The sequence below is a fragment of the Cupressus sempervirens genome, chromosome 2 (genome assembly GCF_028749045.1).
Source record: "Cupressus sempervirens isolate cs-2001-9-10 chromosome 2, ASM2874904v1, whole genome shotgun sequence".
NCBI lineage: Eukaryota > Viridiplantae > Streptophyta > Pinopsida > Cupressales > Cupressaceae > Cupressus > Cupressus sempervirens.
In genome coordinates this window covers 556,609,029-556,628,297 of record NC_143119.1, presented here as the reverse complement: position 1 = coordinate 556,628,297, position 19,269 = coordinate 556,609,029, and the positions used below count along the sequence as shown (strand labels likewise).

The window sequence follows — 19,269 nt, the reverse complement described above, 5'->3', positions numbered from 1 at the left end:
CTTTGAAACTTTTGGATTGGGCCCCTTCAAGGTGAAATTCATCCAGTTGATCGGATGAGCTCGATGACCATTTCACTCCCTTGGCTCCATGAATTCACATCTCCTAACCTATGACAATCTTTTACTCCTCTTCCATCCTCATAAAAAATTGGGTCATGGATGGCTGTTTGGTCACAATTTTCAACGATTTGGATTTTTAAGGAAGTTTTTGGTGTGTTCGCTAATTCCTAATGTAGAGAAAGGTTCACACTAATAGCTTATATAGGAGAGGTGGTTGTTGCAAGCCTCTCCCATGCCCCTCTCATTGATTCAATGCCGGTGTTAGGGTAGATGGATATGTCAAATTTTGAAATGGTGGACGCTGACGTTGAATCAATTAGAGGGGCATGAAGCCCGACCCTCGACGTGCTATTCCTCAAATCTCCTTTAGATCATGTTTCCTTGTCACTCATGTGGTACAATTTGGGAAAAAGGTTTGGTGGCGGTGGCTAGCCCTCATCACGTCTACTTGGTGATTTTAAAACTTGATCTAAAATGGGAGCCCTCGTCTAGCACCTCCATCCGCTGTTGCTCGGGTATTTCATAAATTTTTCCTATTGGTACAAATCCCCCATCAAATGCCTAGCCTTGAACTCTCTCTTAGATCACCTTCTTTGATCACTCGACTGACGCAATTACAGAAGAGACTTGGCAGTGGTTGCCATTCTACAATGCATCTGTTCAATGATTTTAAAGATGATCTAATGGCGAGCCCTTGTCTAGCCATGAGGTGGGTGCTTGGTGCTCTAGCAATTTTTTGTGTGCCTATCACGGCTACAATGGGAGCTTTGATAACAAAAGCTCTCAGCAACCCTCCCCAATAGAATCAGTGCTGGTGTTCAAGAAAGACACATTATTCAGATTTTGAATATTGGCACCAGCATCATTTCTATTGGGAGTTGCCATGAAGCCATCCCAATTTTTCTATGCAAGGGATCTCTCACCAGAATCATTCTCTTTGCAAAAACTTCTTTGGCACAAAATTTTCAGAATTGTTTGGCAGCGGTTGTCATTCCAATGGTGCCATTGTGGTGGTTGCCTAGGCAGTGATCTAAAGGGTGAGCTGTCGTCTAGCAGTTGGGCTATGCATCACAAGTGACAAGGGAGCCTTTGTTATCGGAAGCTCCCCATGGTCATTCGATTAGAAGAGACATTACTAGTGTGAGTAATGATGAATGCAGCCTCAGAGTCCAAATGAAATCAATGATGTCAGATCTGTATAAGAGTGGAATGAAGTAGTAGCCCATTTTCTATGCATGACTCCCCAAAGTTTCTCTTCTTTCTCACTCCATCGGCACAAATTCGAGAGTTGTTTGACAGTGGTTTTCATTCCAATATATCATCACAGTAATCTAGAGAGTGATGCTAAGGGTGGGAGCTTGTGTCTAGCATTTGGGATGTTTGTGCAAGTGAGCAGGGGAGCTTCTCTTATCAGAACCTCTCAATGGCCTTTGAATATAGACCCAGTGCCGACGATATCGATGGATACGAGCCTTGGATTCTAAATTTGTTCATAGCTAACATTGGTTTTTGTGAGAGATGGGTATGAAAGCACATCCTAATTGCTACACGAGAGCTCCCTAAGGTCACCTCTGTGCCAACTCGATCGACACAACATTGGGAATGGTTCGACAGCAGTTGTCATTCCAATGTGTCATTGAGGGATGTCTTGGAAAGTGGTCTTTCAAGGGCGAGCTCGAGTCTAGTAGTTGGATTGTGCATCACATCACAAGTGAATGGGGAGATCTCTCTGTGAATGGCGACATGGTGATTGCAAGAGAAAATGGACTTAGTCAGAGCATTGGCCTTGGGCCATTGTGATGGCCTTACAATTTCTCTTTAATTGCAACCTATGTTTATGCAGTAGCAGAGTTTGCATGTAAGATTGGCCTTGTTCTTGACAGTTCTAGGAGATGACCTCTGGAACTTTTGGATTGGGACCCTTCAAGGTGAAATTCATCTAGTTGATCGGATGAGCTTGATGACTATTTCACTCCGTTGGCTCCATGAATTCACATCTCCTAACCAATGACAATCTTTTCTTCCTCTTCCGACCTCATAAAAAATTGGGTCGTGGATTGCTGTTTGGTCAGAATTTTCAACGATTTGGATTTTTAAGGTAGTTGTCAATGTGGTCGCTAATTTCTAATGCAAAATGAGCCTCACACTAATAGCTTATATAGGAGAGGTGGTTTCTGTGAGCCTCTCCCATGCCCCTCTCATTGATTCAACATCGGTGTCAAGGAGAATGGATATATTAGATTTTAAAATGGTGGACACTGACATTGAATCAATTAGAGGGGCATAAAGCCCACCCTCGAGGTGCTATTCCTGGACTCTCCTTTAGATCATATTTTCTTGTCACTCAGCTGGCACAATTTCAAAAAAAGGTTTGGCAGCAGTTACCAGCCCTCACCGTGTCTACTTGGTGATTTTAAAACTTGATCTAAAATAGGAGCCCTCATCTAGCACCTCCATTTGGTGTTGCTCGGGTATTGCATAAATTTTTTCTATAGGCATGAATCCCCCAATGAATGCCTACCCTTGGACTCTCTCTTAGATCACCTTCCTTGATCACTCGACCGATGCATTTACGAAAGAGACTTGGTAGCGGTTCCCATTCTACAGTGCGTTTATTCAACAATTTTGAAGTTGATCTAATGGTGAGCCCTTGTCTAGCCATGAGGTGGGTGCTGGGTGCCCTAGAAATTTTTTGTGTACCTATCATGGCTACAATGGGAGAGGTGGTTGCCATGAGCCTCTCCTGTGCCCCTCTTATTGATGCAATGCCGATGTCAAGGTGGATGGATATGTCAGATTTTGAAATGGTGGACACCAATGTTGAATCAATTAGAGGGGCATAAAGCCCACCCTTGAGGTGCTATTCCTCGACTCTCCTTTAGATCATGTTTTCTTGTCACTCAGCTAGCACAATTTTGGAAAAAGGTTTGGCAATGGTTGCCAACCCTCACTGCGTCTACTTGGTGATTTTAAAACTTGATCTAAAATGGGAGCCCTCGTCTAGCACCTCCATTCAGTGTTGCTCGAGTATTTGCATAAATTTTTGCTATCAGCGCGAGTCCCCCAAAAAATGCCTACCCTTGGACTCTCTCTTAGATCACCTTCTTTGATCACTCAACCGACGCAATTATGAAAGAGACTTGGCAGCAATTTCCATTCTACAACGTGTCTGTTCAGTAATTTCAAAGTTGATCTAATGGCGAGCCCTTGTCTAGCCATGAGGTGGGTGCTTGATGCTCTAGCAATTTTTTGTGTGCCTATCGCAGCTACAATGGGAGAGGTGGTTGCCGCTAGCCTCTCCTGTGCCCCCCTCATTGATTCAATGCCAGTGTCAAGGAAGATGGATATGTCAAATTTTGAAATTGTGGATGCCAATGTTGAATTAATTAGAGGGGCATGAAGCCCACCCTTGAGGTGCTATTCCTTGACTCTCCTTTAGATCATGTTTTCTTGTCACTCAGCTGGCACAATTTTGGAATAAGGTTTGGCAATTTTTGCCAGCCCTCACCGCATTTACTTGGGTGATTTTAAAACTTGATCTAAAACAAGAGCTCTCGTCTAGCACCTCCATCCGGTGTTGCTCAGGTATTGCATAAATTTTTGCTATTAGCGTGAATTCCTCAACGAATGCCTACCCTTGGACTCTCTCTTAGATCACCTTCTTCAATCACTTGATCGACATAATTACGAAAGAGACTTGGCAGCGGTTACCATTCTACAGTGCGTCTGTTCAGCAATTTCAAAGTTGATCTAATGGTGAGCCCTTGTCTAGCCATGAGGTGGGTGCTGGGCACTCTATCAATTTTTTGTGTGCCTATTGCAGCTACAATGGGAGAGGTGGTTGCCACGAGCCTCTCTCATGCCCCCCTCATTGATTCAATGCCAATGTCAAGGTAGATGGATATGTCAAATTTTGAAATGGTGGATGCCAACATTGAATCAATTAGAGGGGCATAAAGCCCACCCTCGAGGTGCTATTCCTCGACTCTCCTTTAGATCATGTTTTCTTGTCACTCGGCTAGCACAATTTTGAAAAAAGGTTTGGCAATGGTTGCTAGCCCTCACCACATCTACTTGGTGATTTTAAAACTTTATCTAAAATAGGATCCCTTGTCTAGAACGTCTATCTAGTGTTGCTCGTGTATTGCATAAATTTTTGCTATCAACACAAATCCCCCAACGAATGCCTACCATTGGACTCTCTCTTAGATCACCTTCTTTGATCACTCAACTGACACAATTATGAAAGCAACTTGGTAGCGGTTGCCATTCTATAGCACGTCTGTTCAGTGATTTCGAAGTTGATCTAATGGTGAGCCCTTGTCTAGCCATGAGGTGGGTGCTCGGCGCTATAGAAATTTTTTTTCTGCCTATCATGGCTACAATGGGAGAGGTGGTTGTCCCGAGCCTCTCCCATGCCCCTCTCATTGATTCAACACCAATGTCAAGGCGGATGGATATGTAAGATTTTTAAATGGTGGACAATGATGTTGAATCAATTAGAGGGGCATGAAGCCCACCCTCGAGGTTCTATTCCTTGACTCTCCTTTAGATCATGTTTTCTTGTCACTTAGCTAGCGCAATTTTAGAAAAAGGTTTGGCAGTGGTTGCCAGCCCTCACTGTGTTTACTTGGTGATTTTAAAACTTGATCTAAAATGGGAGCCCTCATCTAGCACCTCCATCTAGTCTTCCTCGGGTATTGCATAAATTTTTGCTATCGACGCGAATCCCCCAATGAATGCCTACCCTTGGACTGGCTCTTAGATCACCTTCTTGGATCACTTGATTTATGCAATTATGGAAGAGACTTGGTAGCGGTTGCCATTCTACTGTGCGTCTATTCAGCAATTTCAAAGTTGATCTAATGGCGAGCCCTTGTTTAGCCATGAGGTGGGTGGTTGGCACTCTAGAAAAATTTTGTGTGCCTATTGCAGCTACAATGGGAGCTTTGATAGAAAAATCTCTCGGTGACTCTCCCCAATAGAATCAATGCTAGTGTTCAAGAAAGACAAGTTATTCAGATTTTGAATATTGGCACCAACATCATTTCTATTGGGAGGGCCGTGAAGCCATCCCGATTGCTATGCAAGGGCTCTCTCCCTAGAGTCATTCTCTTTATAACAACTTCTTTGGCACAAACTTTTGGAATGGTTTGGTAGCGGTTGTTGTTCCAATGGTGCCATTGTGGTGGTTGCCTGGGCAATGATTTGAAGGGTGAGCCATCATCTAGCAGTTGGGCTGCGCATCATGAGTGACAAGGGAGCCTTTGTTATCAGAAGCTCCCCATGGCCATTCGATCAGAAAAGCCATTGCTTGTCTAAGAATAGAAAAATGCAACCTTGAATTCCAAACGAAATCAATGACATCAGATCTATATAAGAGTAGAATGAAGTAGCAACCCGTTTGCTATGCATGGCTCCCCAAAGTTTCTCTTCTTTCTCACTCCATTGGCACAAATTTAGGAGTTGTTCAACAACTATTATCATTCCATTGTGTCATTACGGTGATCTGGAGAGCAATGCTATGGGTGGGAGTTTGTGTCTAGAATTTGGGATGTTTGTGCAAGCAAGCAAGGGAGCTTCTCTTATCAAAACCTCTCTGTGGCCTTTGAGTATAGAGCCAGTGCTGACGATATCGATGGATACGAGCCTTGGATTCTAAATTTGTTCATAGAAAACATTGGTTTTTGTGAGAGTTGGGTATGAAAACACATCCTGATTGCTACGTGGGAGCTCCATAAGGTTGCCTCTGTGCAATTTGATTGGCACAACATTGCGAATGGTTTGATAGTGGCTATAATTCCAATGTGTCATTGGGATGTCTTGGAAAGTAGTCTTTCAAGGGTGAGCTCATGTCTAGAACTTGGATTGTGCATCATCACAAGTGAATAGGGAGATCTCTTTGTGAACAACCACATGGTGATTGCAAGAGAAAATTGACTTACTCAGAGCATTGGCCTTAGGCCATTGTGACGGCCTTGCAATTCCTCTTTAATTGCAACCTATGTTTGCATAGTAGCAAATTTTGCATGTACGATAGGCCTTGTTCTTGACAGTTCCATGAGATGACCGACAAAACTTTTGGATTGGGCCCCTTCAAGGTGAAATTCATCTAGTTGATCGAATGAGCTCGATGTGCTTATATCTATTCTGAGATGGTAATGATGGTCATTAATCTATGGCAGTGATTATATCCCATTCGGTAATTGCAATGGCAGTGCTGGTGGGAAGTACTTGTCTCTTTGTTTTGTTGGATACCCTATATGTAGGTGTCTACACAGCTTGCAAAACACTGTACATTTGGTGTTCAATTTTAAGATGCACTTGTTGCTGAGTGTATGGAGTTGTATCTTTTAGCCAAGGGCTCCATCTCTTGGCATGTTCTATCATTGCATTTTTATCCTGCTCAGACAGCAAGAAGTAAAGAGATGGTTGCACGGGTGCATTTCTCAACATCCCTAATTTCATCAAGGATCCACTCTCCACCCTATGTTTTTGCCGATTGGTAGAGCCTTGGGATTGAGAGGGGGGAAGGAAAAAGGTTTGGTTGCCACATAATTTATTCGCTAGTGCATTCTCAGTGCGTGCTCGCCTCTTCACTGTCTCATCCTACAAAAGTGCATGGCACTGTCGTGACAGCTTTTGTGGTTTAGGCTAGTAGAAGCATAGAGTATTACTATTAATTTTTGTTTGGATGTAGAAACTCTCCATGCCTTGTGCTGCCCATGCGATCCAAATGGCTGCGGCTCATGGGTTCTATGAGAGATACTCTTCTTCAGCTTTCGCCTAAAGAGAGCGTTCGGTGTTTGCATTGTGTGGAATAAAAGCCCAACGCATTTCATCTCTCTTCAAATGTGAAATTTTGTGAGGGCTTGTCAAAGTATGCCCATTTGTATGGGGTGCACCAAAAAACATGTAGGGAGCATATGCCTGGGAAATGGATGTCTTTGATTGTCCTTACTCGGTCACGTGTGCAATGTACATCTTTGCATTATGACTCTACTGTGAGCATTTATGATTCAAGCATTTTGGGGGAATGGGTTTCATACGAGATGTTCTTCTCAAGCTCTTGTGAACTAGAGTGCTCGTCTTTGCAATGCAATGACAAGTGCAGGCCCAACATGTCTTTCTAGGGGGAGAAATTGCACGAATGCTTTTTGCCGAGATGTGGGTGCTCGTGGGTGGTTCCCTCATAGCGTAGTTCTTTGGTATGTGCATGTGCATGATATTGAAGCTTTTCTGACAAGGCTAGTGTGAGTATTCACCCATAGGAACTTTTCTATACCTACGCTGGCAGATCATGTGTCATGGGGAACAGTTAGCAAGGCTGTGCTGGGAAAGGAGATATTTGCAAGAGGTTAGACATGTTTGTGTATGCGGGTGGGCTCTCATCACCTATAAATGTACATTGGGGGTGTTATACACGATGCCCTTGAGTGGCCTTATAATTAAGGTTGTTGCATCCATAGTGATGTCCCCATCAATCGCATAACCAACCATGTTTTTGACTCGCACAACCCTTCACCCTTCAGCACGGTGGTCTCCGTTGGCACTTCGGCAACCAGCTCTTCATCATGGGAAAATGTTTGTTGCGATTCAAAATGATTTTTTCTATGTGGGTGCACCTCAATAGGCATGTAGGAGGCATATGCCTGGGAAATGGATGTCTCTGAGTGGCCTTACAATTGAGGTGGCTATGTGCACAATGCATCTCGTACATACTTGAGGCTTCTTTCCGAGTAGTGGTGACAACAAGTTCGAGGGTAAAGGGTTTTGTACAAGATGTTCTTCCTAGGTTCCTATGAACTGAGGCTCCCTATTCAGCCCTCTCTAGTTGACGATGGGACACTTTCCTCTTGAATGAAATCTTTGAGTGTTGTGAGTCCTGCATGTGCTGTGAATGTCATTCTTGTTGCTTGTGCAACAGATTATGTTTGGATGCATGATGGAGCAAATGAAAATTTTGGTTTCCCATCATGGTAGGCATCCCTTGGCTGTAGCAGGTCTTGGGGGGTCCCCTCATTGTTAGAAGCTACCTGGTCAATCCTACCAGTAGTCATATGCTTGTCTCAAAGATTAAGCCATGAATGTCTAAGTATGAACTATTTAACAATATGAAACTGCAGATGACTCATTAAATTAGTTATAGTTTCTTTTATGGTACTTTTCTACTCAGATAACCATAGTAATTCTAGAGCTAATACATGCACCAAATATTGACTCTTGGAAGGGATGCATTTATTAGATAAAAGGCCAGTGCAGGCTCGCACGCTATTTTGGTGATTCATGATAACTCGTTGGATCGCACGGCCTTTGTGCTGGCGATGCTTCATTCAAATTTTTTCCCTATCAACTTTTGATGGTAGGATAGAGGCCTACCATGGTGGTGATGGGTGATGAAGAATTAAGGTTCAATTTCAGAGAGGGAGCTTGAGAAATAGCTACCACATCCAAGGAAGGCAGCAGGCATGCAAATTACCCAATCCTGACACGGGGAGGTAGTGACAATAAATAACAATAATGGGGTCATTGACTTTGGTAATTGGAATGAGTACAATCTAAATCCCTTAATGAGGATCCATTAGAGGGCAAGTCTAGTGCCAAGAGCTATGGTAATTCCAGCTCCAATAGTTTATATTTAAGTTGTTGCAGTTAAAAATCTCGTAGTTGGACCTTGGGTCATCACGATCAGTCCGCCTTCTGGGTGTGCACTGGCCCTCATGTCCCTTCTGCCGATGGCGTGTTCCTAGCCTTAATTGGCTGGGTCACAGCTCCCACGCCGTTACTTTGAAAAAATTAGAGTGCTCAAAGAAAGCCTATGCTCTGAATACATTAGAATGGAATAACGCGATAGGAGTCTGGTCTTATTTTGTTGGCCTTCGAGATTAGAGTAATTATTAATAGGGACTGTCAGGGGCATTCGTATTTCATTGTCAGAGGTGAAATTCTTGGATTTATGGAAGATGAACCAGTGTGAAAGTATTTTCCAAGGATGTTTTCATTAATCAAGAATGAAAGTTTGGGGCTCGAAGATGATTAGATACCATCCTAGTCTCAACCATAAATGATGCTGACCAGGGATCGGCAGATGTTGCTCTAAGGACTCTGCCAACACCTTTTGAGAAATCAGAGTGTTTTGGTTCCGGGGGGAGTATGGTTGCAAGGCTAAAACTTAAAGGAATTGATGGAAGAGCACCACTAGGAGTGGAGCCTGTGGCTTAATTTGACTCAACACGTGGAAACTTACCAGGTCCAGACGTAGTAAGGATTGATAGATTGAGAGCTCTTTCTTGATTCTATGGGTGGTGGTGCATGGCCATTCTTAGTTGGTGGAGAGATTTTTCTTGTTAATTCCATTAACAAATGAGACCTCAACTTGCTAACTAGCTACATGCAGGTTCCCCTTCGCAACCAACTTCTTAGAGTGACTATGGCCTCCTAGGCCATTGAAGTTTGAGGCAATAAGAAGTCTGTGATTCCCTTAGATGTTCTAGGCCGCACACGTGCTACACTGATGCAACTAATGAGTTTCTCTCCCTGGCCCAAAATTTTTGGGAAATCTTTCCAAATTGCATCATGATGGGGATAGAACATTGCAATTATTGAACTTCAATGAGGAATTTCAAGTAAGCGCAAGTCATCAGCTCACATTGACTACATCGCTGCCCTTTGTACACACCGCCCGTCGCTCGTACCGATTGAATGATCTAGTGAAGTGTTCAGATCATGAAAAAAATGGCAGTTCCTATCAGCGACGTCATGAGAAGTTCATTGAACCTTATCATTTAGAGGAAGGAGAGGTCGTAACAGGGTTACTGTAGGTGAACCTACAGTAGGATCATTGTTGGTTCAAGACCCTGAATCATGTAGGGGATGGAGTTGGGCTCCTCCTTGCCCTTGAAATCTCAGTGATGTGTAGACACTTGGCCTTGCAGCGATGTGCTAGATTTCCAAGCTATGGGTCCATTGCCATCGAGGTTGAGGGTCACATTGAATGCTATGATCAAAAGCGTGGATTCCCCGTGGGGTGAAGAAGAGACTCAGATGCAATCTCGATTAGGATCGATGCCTTCGAATGAATTCTATGTCAGAGTGAGAGGTCTCTACTCAGTTGTAGTTCAAAGGGGGTCTAGGTGTCATCCGCCGTCAAGATTTCATGGTCCAATCACATGCGCGGTGCCATGCTAGGGATCCATCATTTCGATGATGGCACGTCGAGACTGCCGCAACCCCCGTTGCCTTGCCCAGGTGTGTTAACTCATCGCTTGGAGTGTTCTATGTTTAGGATGGGTGCACTCACATGATTTGTGGGGTAGGGGCCTTATTCGCTAACATGGCTCTCCCATGCATCAACTCCCAACTTTGTAAGGTGATGGGGCGGGGACACACCACAGCGTTCCTCGTCGCACCCATTGGGTGCTCGAGGTTTGGGATGTGTCAACACCCAACACATGGGTGCATCGTGCACCTTAGAAATCCAAAGAATGAAGCATGATCTAGTGCCTTGCATGCTTGGGTCAACGAAAGATAAAAACATAACAAAATCATGACTCTCGACAATGGATATCTCAGCTCTAGCCATGATGAAGAATGTAGCAAAATGTGATACTTAGTGTGAATTATAGAATCCTATGAATCATCAAGTCTTTGAACACAAGTTGCACCTAAGGCCTCGACCAAGGGCACATCTACTTGGGAATCACACTACAAAATTGCCCTCCCCAGTGAGAAGTGGAGATGGCCGTCTGTGTCTACAAGTGGCACAGTTGGCTGAAATGAGCATGAGGTTTGTCGATCCATCACGACGAGTGGTGGCTTGCAAAGGCCGACGTTGGTTTGCGCTGATCAAATGATTCCTCGCGAGGAACTTTATTTTGGGTTCATAGGCCCATTGTAGTATGAGCATGCTACATCTCTACCATGTCCCCAAGTCAAGCATGAATACCCACTAAGTTTAAGCATATCAATAAGCAGAGGAAAAGAAACTTATTAGGATTCCCCTAGTAACGGTGAGTGAACTGAGAAGAGCCTAGCATGAAAATTAACTGTCGCGCCTATCAAATTGTAGTCTGTAGAAGCATCCATAGCGACAAACTGGGCCCAAGTCCCTTGCAAGGGGGAATCAAAGAGGGTGAGAGCTCTGTCAGGCCTAGACCCTATCGCACCACGAGGCACTATCGACAACTTAGGTTGTTTGGGAATGCAGCCCTAATCAGGTGGTAAATTCCATCCATGGCTAAATACAAGCAAGAGACTGATAGAGAACAAGTATCATGAGGGAAATATGAAAAGGACTTTGAAAAGATAGTTAAAGAGTGCTTGAAATTGCTGGGAGGGAAGCAAATGGAGGCTGGCAATGTGCCCCGGTCAAATGCAGAACAGTATGAGCTGGTCTGTTGCTCAGTTTGGGGGACGTGCCAGTGCAGGCTGTCGTAGTAGCACAAGCATGACATTCTGGTTGCACAAATAATTCTATAACGGTGGTTGAGGAGCAAAGTGTGCACCTTTACAGTGGGCTCTCGGGCACTTGTGCGCTCATGGCGCTGGCCAGTGGGCTTTACATCTGACCCGTCTTGTAACACAAACCAAGGACTCTAACATGTCTACAAGTTGGCAGGTTGGGAAAACTCGCGAGGCACAAGGAAGCTGACTGGTGAGATCCCCTCTCGGGGGGTGCACCACCAACTGACCCTGATCTTCTATGAAGGGTTTGAGTGCGAGCACACCTGTTGGGACCCGAAAGATGGTGAACTATGCCTAAGCAGGGCAAAGTCAATGGAAACTCTGGTGGAGGCTTGCAGTGATACTGACATGAAAATAATTCATTTGACTTGGGTATAGGGGTGAAAGACTAATCAAACCATCTAGTAGTTGGTTTCCTTTGAAGTTTCCCTTAGGATAGCTAGAGCTCACATGTGAGTTTTAATGGGTAAAGCAAATGATTAGAGGCATCAAGGGTGTAATGCCCTCGACCTATTCTCAAACTTTAAATAGGTAAGTCGACATAATTGCTCTATTGAGCCATGCCATGGAATCATGAGCTCCAAGTGGGCCATTTTTGGTAAGTAGAACTAGTGTTGCGAGATGAATCGAAAGTCAAGTTATGGTGCAAAATTGTTCACTAACCCAGATCTCACAAAGAGTATTGGTTGATTAAGACAACAGGACGGTGGTCATGGAAGTCAAAATCCACTAAGGAGTGTGTAACAACTCACCTACCAAATCAAATAGCCTCAAAAATGGATGGTGCTGAAGCGCCCAACCTATACTCAGTCATCGGGGAAAGTGCCAAGCTCTGATGAGTAGGAAGATGTGAGGGTTGTTGTGAAACCTTAGGCGTGAGCCTAGGTGGACTAGCCCCCGGTGCAGATCTTGGTGGTAGTAGCAAATATTCAAATGAGAACTTTGAAGACTGAAGTGGGGAAAGGTTCCATGTGAACAACACTTGGACATGGGTTAGTCGATCCTAAGAGATGGTAAAACCCTATTTGAAGGGCACACTTTGCACGATCATCGAAAGGGAATTGGGTTAATATTCCTGAATCAGGACATGGCAGCAGATGGCAATGTTAGGAAATCTAGACACATCAGTGGGGGCCTCGAGAAGAGTTATCTTTTCTTTTTAACAGCCTGCCCACCCTAAAATCAGTTCAACCAAAGATAGGGACCAGTGACTGGAAGAGCACTACACGCCTTGCAGTGTCTGGTGTGCCTTCGATGGCCCTTGAAAATCTAAAGGACCGAGTACCGTTCACACTCGATCGTACTCATAACTAGATCAGGTCTCCAAGGTGAATAGCCTCTGGTCAATAGAATAATGTAGGTAAGGGAAGTCGGAAAAATAGATCCATAACTTTGAGAAAAGAATTGGCTCTAAGGGCTGGGCCTAGGGGTCTGCGCCCCAAACTCATGGGCTATTGGTGGCTTGCCCAAGTTGCTCCCATGGAAAGGGCGGGCCGTTGCATGCTGATTGGGTGATGGATGCAGGACGCCCCCTTCAGAGGGCTTTCCCTAGGTGGCGAACAGTCAACTCAAAACTGGTACGAACAAGGGGAATTTGACTGTTTAATTAAAACAAAGCATTGCGATGGTCCTTGCGGATATTGATGCAATGTGATTTCTACTCAGTGCTCTGAATGTCAAATCGAAGAAATTCAACCAAGCATGGGTAAATGGCCAGAGTAACTATGACTCTCTTAAGGTAGCCAAATGCCTCATCATCTAATTAGTGATGCACATGAATGGATTAACGAGATTCCCACTGTCCCTATCTACTATCTAGTGAAACCACAACCAAGGGAACGGACTTGGCAAAATCAGCGGGGAAAGAAGACCCTATTGAGCTTGACTATAGTTTGACTTTGTGAAATGACTTGAGAGGTGTAGAATAAGTGGGAGCTTTTAGGCACAAGTGAAATACCACTAGTTTTAATGTTATTTTACTTATTCCGTGAGGCAGAGATGGGGCAATGCCCCTATTTTTGGCCTTAAGGTGTGTCTAGGCATGCTGATCCAGGTGGAAGACATTGCTAGGTGGGGAGTTTGGCTGGGGTGGCACATCTATTAAAAGATAATGCAGGTGTCCTAAGATGAGCTCAACAAGAATAGAAATTGCATCTGGAACAAAAGGGTAAAAGCTCATTTGATTTTGATTTTTATTATGAATACAAATCGTGAAAGCATGGCTTATCGATCCTTTAGACTTTCAAAATTTGAAGCTAGAGGTGTCAAAAAATTTAACACAGTGATAACTGGCTTGTGGAAGCCGAGTGTTCATAGCGATGTTGCTTTTTGATCCTTCGATGTTAGCTCTTTCTATCATTGTGAAGCAGAATTCACCAAGTGTTGGATTCTTCACCCAACAATAGGGAATGTGAGCTAGGTTTAGACTATCATGAGATAGGTAAGTTTTACCCTACTGATGATCCACACCATGATAGTAATTCAACTTAGTACAAGAGGAACTATTGATTGACACATTTGGTCATCGTGCTTGGTTGAAAAGCCAGTGGCGCGAAGCTACCGTGTGTCAGATTATGACTGAACACCTCTAAGTCAGAATCCATGCTAGATGTGGTGCATATTTCTCTCTGACTACAGCATGACCCACAGTAGGGGTGCTCTTGCACTCCCAAGGGCTTGGCCATCTCTGATCGGAACATTAGCCCATTGGAGAAACCTTGGATATTAATTTCAAGTGGTCGAAGAGAAGAATCTTTTGCAGATGACTTAAATAAGTGACAGGGTATTGTAAGTGGCAGAGTGGCCTTGCTGCCACGATCCAATGAGATTCACCCCTCTGTCACCTCGATTCATAAAACCCTTTTTGACTCTAAAGCGGGTGGAGTTTGTAATTTGGGCGAGGGTGAGAAAATCTTCCAAGTGCCAAATTCTAAATGGGTGGGGTTGCGTAAAACTCTCCCAAGTGCCAAATTCTCGATAGGTGGGGTTTGTAATTTCCACCAGGATAGAAAAATGTCCCAAGTGCAAAATTTTGAGGGGGTGGGGTTTTGTGAAAATTTCAGCGAGGGCAAGAAAATCTCCCAAGTGCCAAATTCTCGGCAGGTGGGATTTTGTAAAAATTTCTGCAAGGGCAAAAAAATCTCCCAAGTGCCAAATTCCCAGCAGGTGGGGTTTGTAATTTGCGTGAGGGTGGGAAAATCTTCCAGGTGCCAAATTCTGAGTGGGTGGGGTTTGCTATTTTCATGAGGGCAAAAAATTTTCCTAGGTGCCAAATTCCCAGCGGGTGGGGTTTGTAATTTTTGCCGAGGAAAAAAAATCTCCCAAGTGCCACATTCCGGGTGGGTGGGGTTTTGTAAAAAATTTTGTGAGGGCGAAAAAATCTCCCAAGTGCCAAATTCTGGGCGGGTGGGGTTTGCAAATTCTGTGAGGGCAAAAATATCTCCCAAGTGCCAAATTCTTGACGAGTGGGGTTTGCAATTTTTACAAGGGCGTAAAAATCTCCCAGGTGCCAAATTCTTGGCGGGTGGGGTTTGTAATTTTTGCCAAGGTGGAAAAATCTCCCGAGTGCCAAATTTTGGGTGGGAGGAAGGGGTTTTGTAGAAATTTTTGCCAAGGTAGAAAAATCTCCCGAGAGCCAAATTTTGGGCGAGTGGGGTTTTGTAAAATTTCCACGAGGGGGAAAGAAAATCTCCCAAGTCCCAAATTCTGAGCTGGTGGGCAAAGATCTCCCGAGTGCCAAAGTTTCCTCGAGGGCAAAAAAGTCTTCCAAGTGCAATTTCCATGTGGGTCGGGTTTGTAATTAGTGCAATTTTGAGCAGGTCAGGTTTGCAATTCCATGAGGGTGGAAAAATCTTCCAAGTCCAAATTTCAAGTGGGTGGGGTTTTGTAATTTCCAAGTGCTAAATTCTGAGTGGGTGGGGTTCGTAAATTCTGTGAGGGAAAAAAAATCTTCCAAGTCCAAATTTTGAGCGGGTTGGGTTTGTAAATTTTTGTGAGGGCAGAAAAATCTTCTGACTGCAAATTCTAGGCAAGTGGGGTTTTGTAATTTTTGTGAGGGCAGATGACTCATGTATGTTATCCAAAATCGGTTAACTTATTTTTTTGGTTAATGTCTAGAGTTTTGAACTCAAATCAAGTTGGCTACCCCGACTCGAATTGCCTCTAAATTTTTTGCACAACCCATGTCACCATGCTCAATTTGATTCTAAGTGCCCCAAGTCATTTATCTGGTCCAAAAGAGGTCAACTTTTCTTTTGGGTTAATGCCCAAATTTTTCAACTCGAACCGTGTCGGCAACCCCAACATGAATCACCCCAACTACCCCAACCCCGACTCGAATCAAGTCGAGCCTTAACTACCTCCAATTTTTTTGCATGACTCATGTCACCGTGCTCGACATGATTCTAAGTGCACCGAGTCATGTGTGTGATCCAAAGGTGGTCAACTTTTTTTTTGGGTTAACACCCAAATTGTGTCGACAACCCTGACTTGTATCACCTCGAGCCTTAACCGCCTCCAATTTTTTTGCAGGACTCATGTCACCATGCTCGACTTGGTTCCTTGAGTCATGTACATGATCCAAAAGTGATTAACTTCTTCCTTTTTTGGTTAACACCGAAATATTTCAACTCGAATCGTGTCAGCAACCCTGACTCAAATTGCCTCAAGCCTTAATCGCCTATAATTTTTTTGAACTACTCATGTCACCATGCTTGACTTGATTCTATGTGCCCCAAGTCATGTACGTGATCCAAAAGTGATTAACTCTTTTTTTGGCTAATGGCCAAAGTTTTCGAATCGACTCAGCTACCTCGACTCAAATTGCCTCAAGCCTTAATTGCCTCCATTTTTTTTTTTTCTCAACTCATGTAACCACACTCACCTTGATTCTGATTGGCCCAAGTCACTTACATGATCCAAAACTAGGTAACTCTTTCTTTTTTCTTTTTTTCTTTTTTTTTGTCAAGTCCCAAAGTTTTGAACTTGAATAGAGTTGGATACCCCGACTCGAGTCGTCTCAAATTTTTTTGCATGACTCATGTCACTGTGCTCGACTTGGTTCTAAGTGCCCCGAGATATGTACGTGATCCAAAAGTGGTTAACTCTTTCTTTTTGGTTAACGCCCAAAGTTTTCAACCTAACCCGCCTCGATAACCTTGACTCGAAGCACCTCAAGCCTTAATGGCCTCCAATGTTTTTGCATGACTCATGCCATCATCAACTTTTTGCTCGAATCATGTCACCCAGGGCACCTCGATGCTACATGACCCAAGCCCTGTGCGTGATCCAAAATCGGGTAACATGTTTTTTTGAACTCCATAAATTTCATTCTTTTTTGCCTTACAGGGCCTATCATGATCTCTTTTTATAAAGAAAATTCTCAAATTAAATCGTTTTGCCTACCCTACCTCAAATCTGGCTAGCTAGGCATAATGCCTCGAGTCGGCTTGGCAATACGTGAACTGAAACCTATGTATGATCCAAATGTGGGTAACTTGTTTTTTTTTTTTAATACCCAAAATTTAGGGCTTTTCACTCTTTTTTGCCTTACAGGGCCTCCCATGATTTATTTTTTTGCCTTGTCGACCCACTTTGGTGACCAAGTCAGGTCACCCGAGGTTGGGGCGACAGAGATGGGTTGACCCAGTCGGGTGACCCAAGTTGGGTCGACCTAGGCATGCGATCTTGGCTAGGGATAGCAAGTTGATTCTATAAGTTTGCTTGCCAATTTTTCTAGCCAAGTTAGCTCACCAAGTCATCTAACCACGTGGTCTCTTCCAAATCACCGAACAAAGTTGCCTCAAAGAATTGACTTTTTAAGTCCACTCATAGCTCGTCAAGCCGGCTCATGAAGATGACTTACCATCTCGCCTCACCAGGTTTCCCCACCAAGTCACCTCTTCTTTAAGATCGCTCACCATGTCGGTTCCCCAAGTCAGGTCACTGAGTCAACTATTTAGGTTGCCTCACCAACTCGACTCCTTAAGTTTGCTCACCAAGTCAGCTCACCAAGTTGACTCACCTAGTCATTTTACCACCTTGCCCCAGCAAGTGTGCTCCCCAAGTTACCCCACCGAGTTGCTTCTCTAAGCCCACTCACCATGTCAGCTCACCAAGTTGATTGTTCAAGTACATTGCAGAGTTAAATCTTTAAGTTCGTTCACCAAGTCAGTGGGCCCAAGTTGGCTCTTTAAGTTTGCTCACCAGGTTGGCCTGCCCAAGTTGCATTAGTGAGTTAACTCGGTGAGTCACATTACAAAGTTGACTCTTTAAGTGCACTCACCAAGTCAGCTCACCAAGTTGACTCACCATCTCGCCTCAATAAGTTGCCTTGCCGAGTTACCCCACCAAGTCACCTCTTTAAGCCAACTCATCGTGTTAGCTCATTAGGTTGGCTCACCAAGTTGACTAGTCATGTAGGCCCACCAAGTCACCTCAAGGAGCTAACTCAATGAATTGCCTCATCATGTTGACTCTTTGAGCTCGCTCACCGGGTCGCCTCACCAAGTCGACTCGATACGTTGCCAAGTCTACTCTTTAAGTTTGCTCACCAGGTCAACTTGCTAAGTCAGCTCACCATGTCATGTCAACGAACCAACTCACCGAGTCACCTCACCACATTGGCTCTCTAATTCCACTCACCAAGTCACCCCACCAACTCCCCCCGTTAGGCCCACTCACCACGTCAGTTCGTTAGGTTAGCTCCTTGTGTCAGCTTACAAAGCTGACAATTCAAGCACGCTCACCAAGTCTGACCCTAGGTCATCTCCCTGGGTCGGCTCACAAGGTGGAATTCCAAAGTTGCCTTAATGAGTTGACTCTTCAAGTTTTCTTGCTAGGTTGACTCCCCAATTCGGCTCGCCAAGTCAGCTCACCAAGTTTTCTTCCCAGGTCGCCTCCCTAGTTTGGCTCACCATGTCATCTAAATGAACTAACTCACTGAGTCACCTCACCAAGTTGGCTCTTTAATTACACTCACCAATCTTCCCCACCAACTTTCCTCGTTAAGCCTAATCACCATGTCAGCTCGCTAAGCCAGCAATTCTAGTGCACTCACCAAGCCAACTCTTGTAGTTTTCTCACCAAGTGGGTTTCACCTTGTTAGGTCAACCCCACCAAGTTGCCTCAATGAGTTGACTCTCTAAGTCTGCTCACCAAGTTAGCTCAAGCATAAGTGTCAAGAAGTTACTGTAGACTTTTGGTGGAAAAATATGCTAAAAATCTTCAGGCTCACCGTTGGAGGCCTTAGAGTTCCTGGTTGAGGTCTAAAAAATGAGGGAAGGGCACATGCAACATTTCGAGCCTATAGATCAGGAGCTGGGATTTCTGAAAAGTGGTTATAATAGCAAATTGGAGCAATGATTCATGAGTTATGGCCTTCGAAAGTTGGGCTACCAAAATTTCTAAAATAATTTGTCAAAGATGTATTAGGGAGAATTATGTAAATTGTCAGGGTCTTCCAACCATAGGTATTATTCTGAGCATCTAGAACCTTCTTGGCCGGCATACAATTGCCTACTGAAGAAAGGCCCAAATGTTGTCTAGGACAACTCTAGGTGATAGCTAGTAGCTTGTCTTATAGACTATTGTAGTGAAGGCACTCGTGTGGGTTAGCATATTATGCTTATGAATTATGCAGTTCCACTTTTGCGGTCCAAATGACAAGACCACATTTTTTTCTCAGATTTTCTATTATTTCTATGGTTCTATTATAAGTTTATGGTATTAAGGGGACCTTCCTACGTC

The 19,269-nt window shown here is 44.0% G+C and overlaps 2 non-coding genes and 1 pseudogene across 2 annotated transcripts; all 3 read left to right on the top strand.

Annotated features, from left to right (window-relative positions):
* Positions 1 to 8,093: 8,093 nt before the first annotated feature.
* Positions 8,094 to 9,904, top strand: LOC149573816 (18S ribosomal RNA; annotated as a pseudogene).
* A 704-nt stretch (positions 9,905 to 10,608) lies between these two features.
* Positions 10,609 to 10,762, top strand: LOC149573815 (5.8S ribosomal RNA). Its single transcript, XR_016361353.1, has one exon. It is a non-coding gene; the product is annotated as a 5.8S ribosomal RNA (ribosomal RNA).
* A 219-nt stretch (positions 10,763 to 10,981) lies between these two features.
* LOC149573814 (25S ribosomal RNA) lies at positions 10,982 to 14,376 on the top strand. Its single transcript, XR_016361065.1, has one exon. It is a non-coding gene; the product is annotated as a 25S ribosomal RNA (ribosomal RNA).
* The last annotated feature ends 4,893 nt before the right edge of the window (positions 14,377 to 19,269 follow it).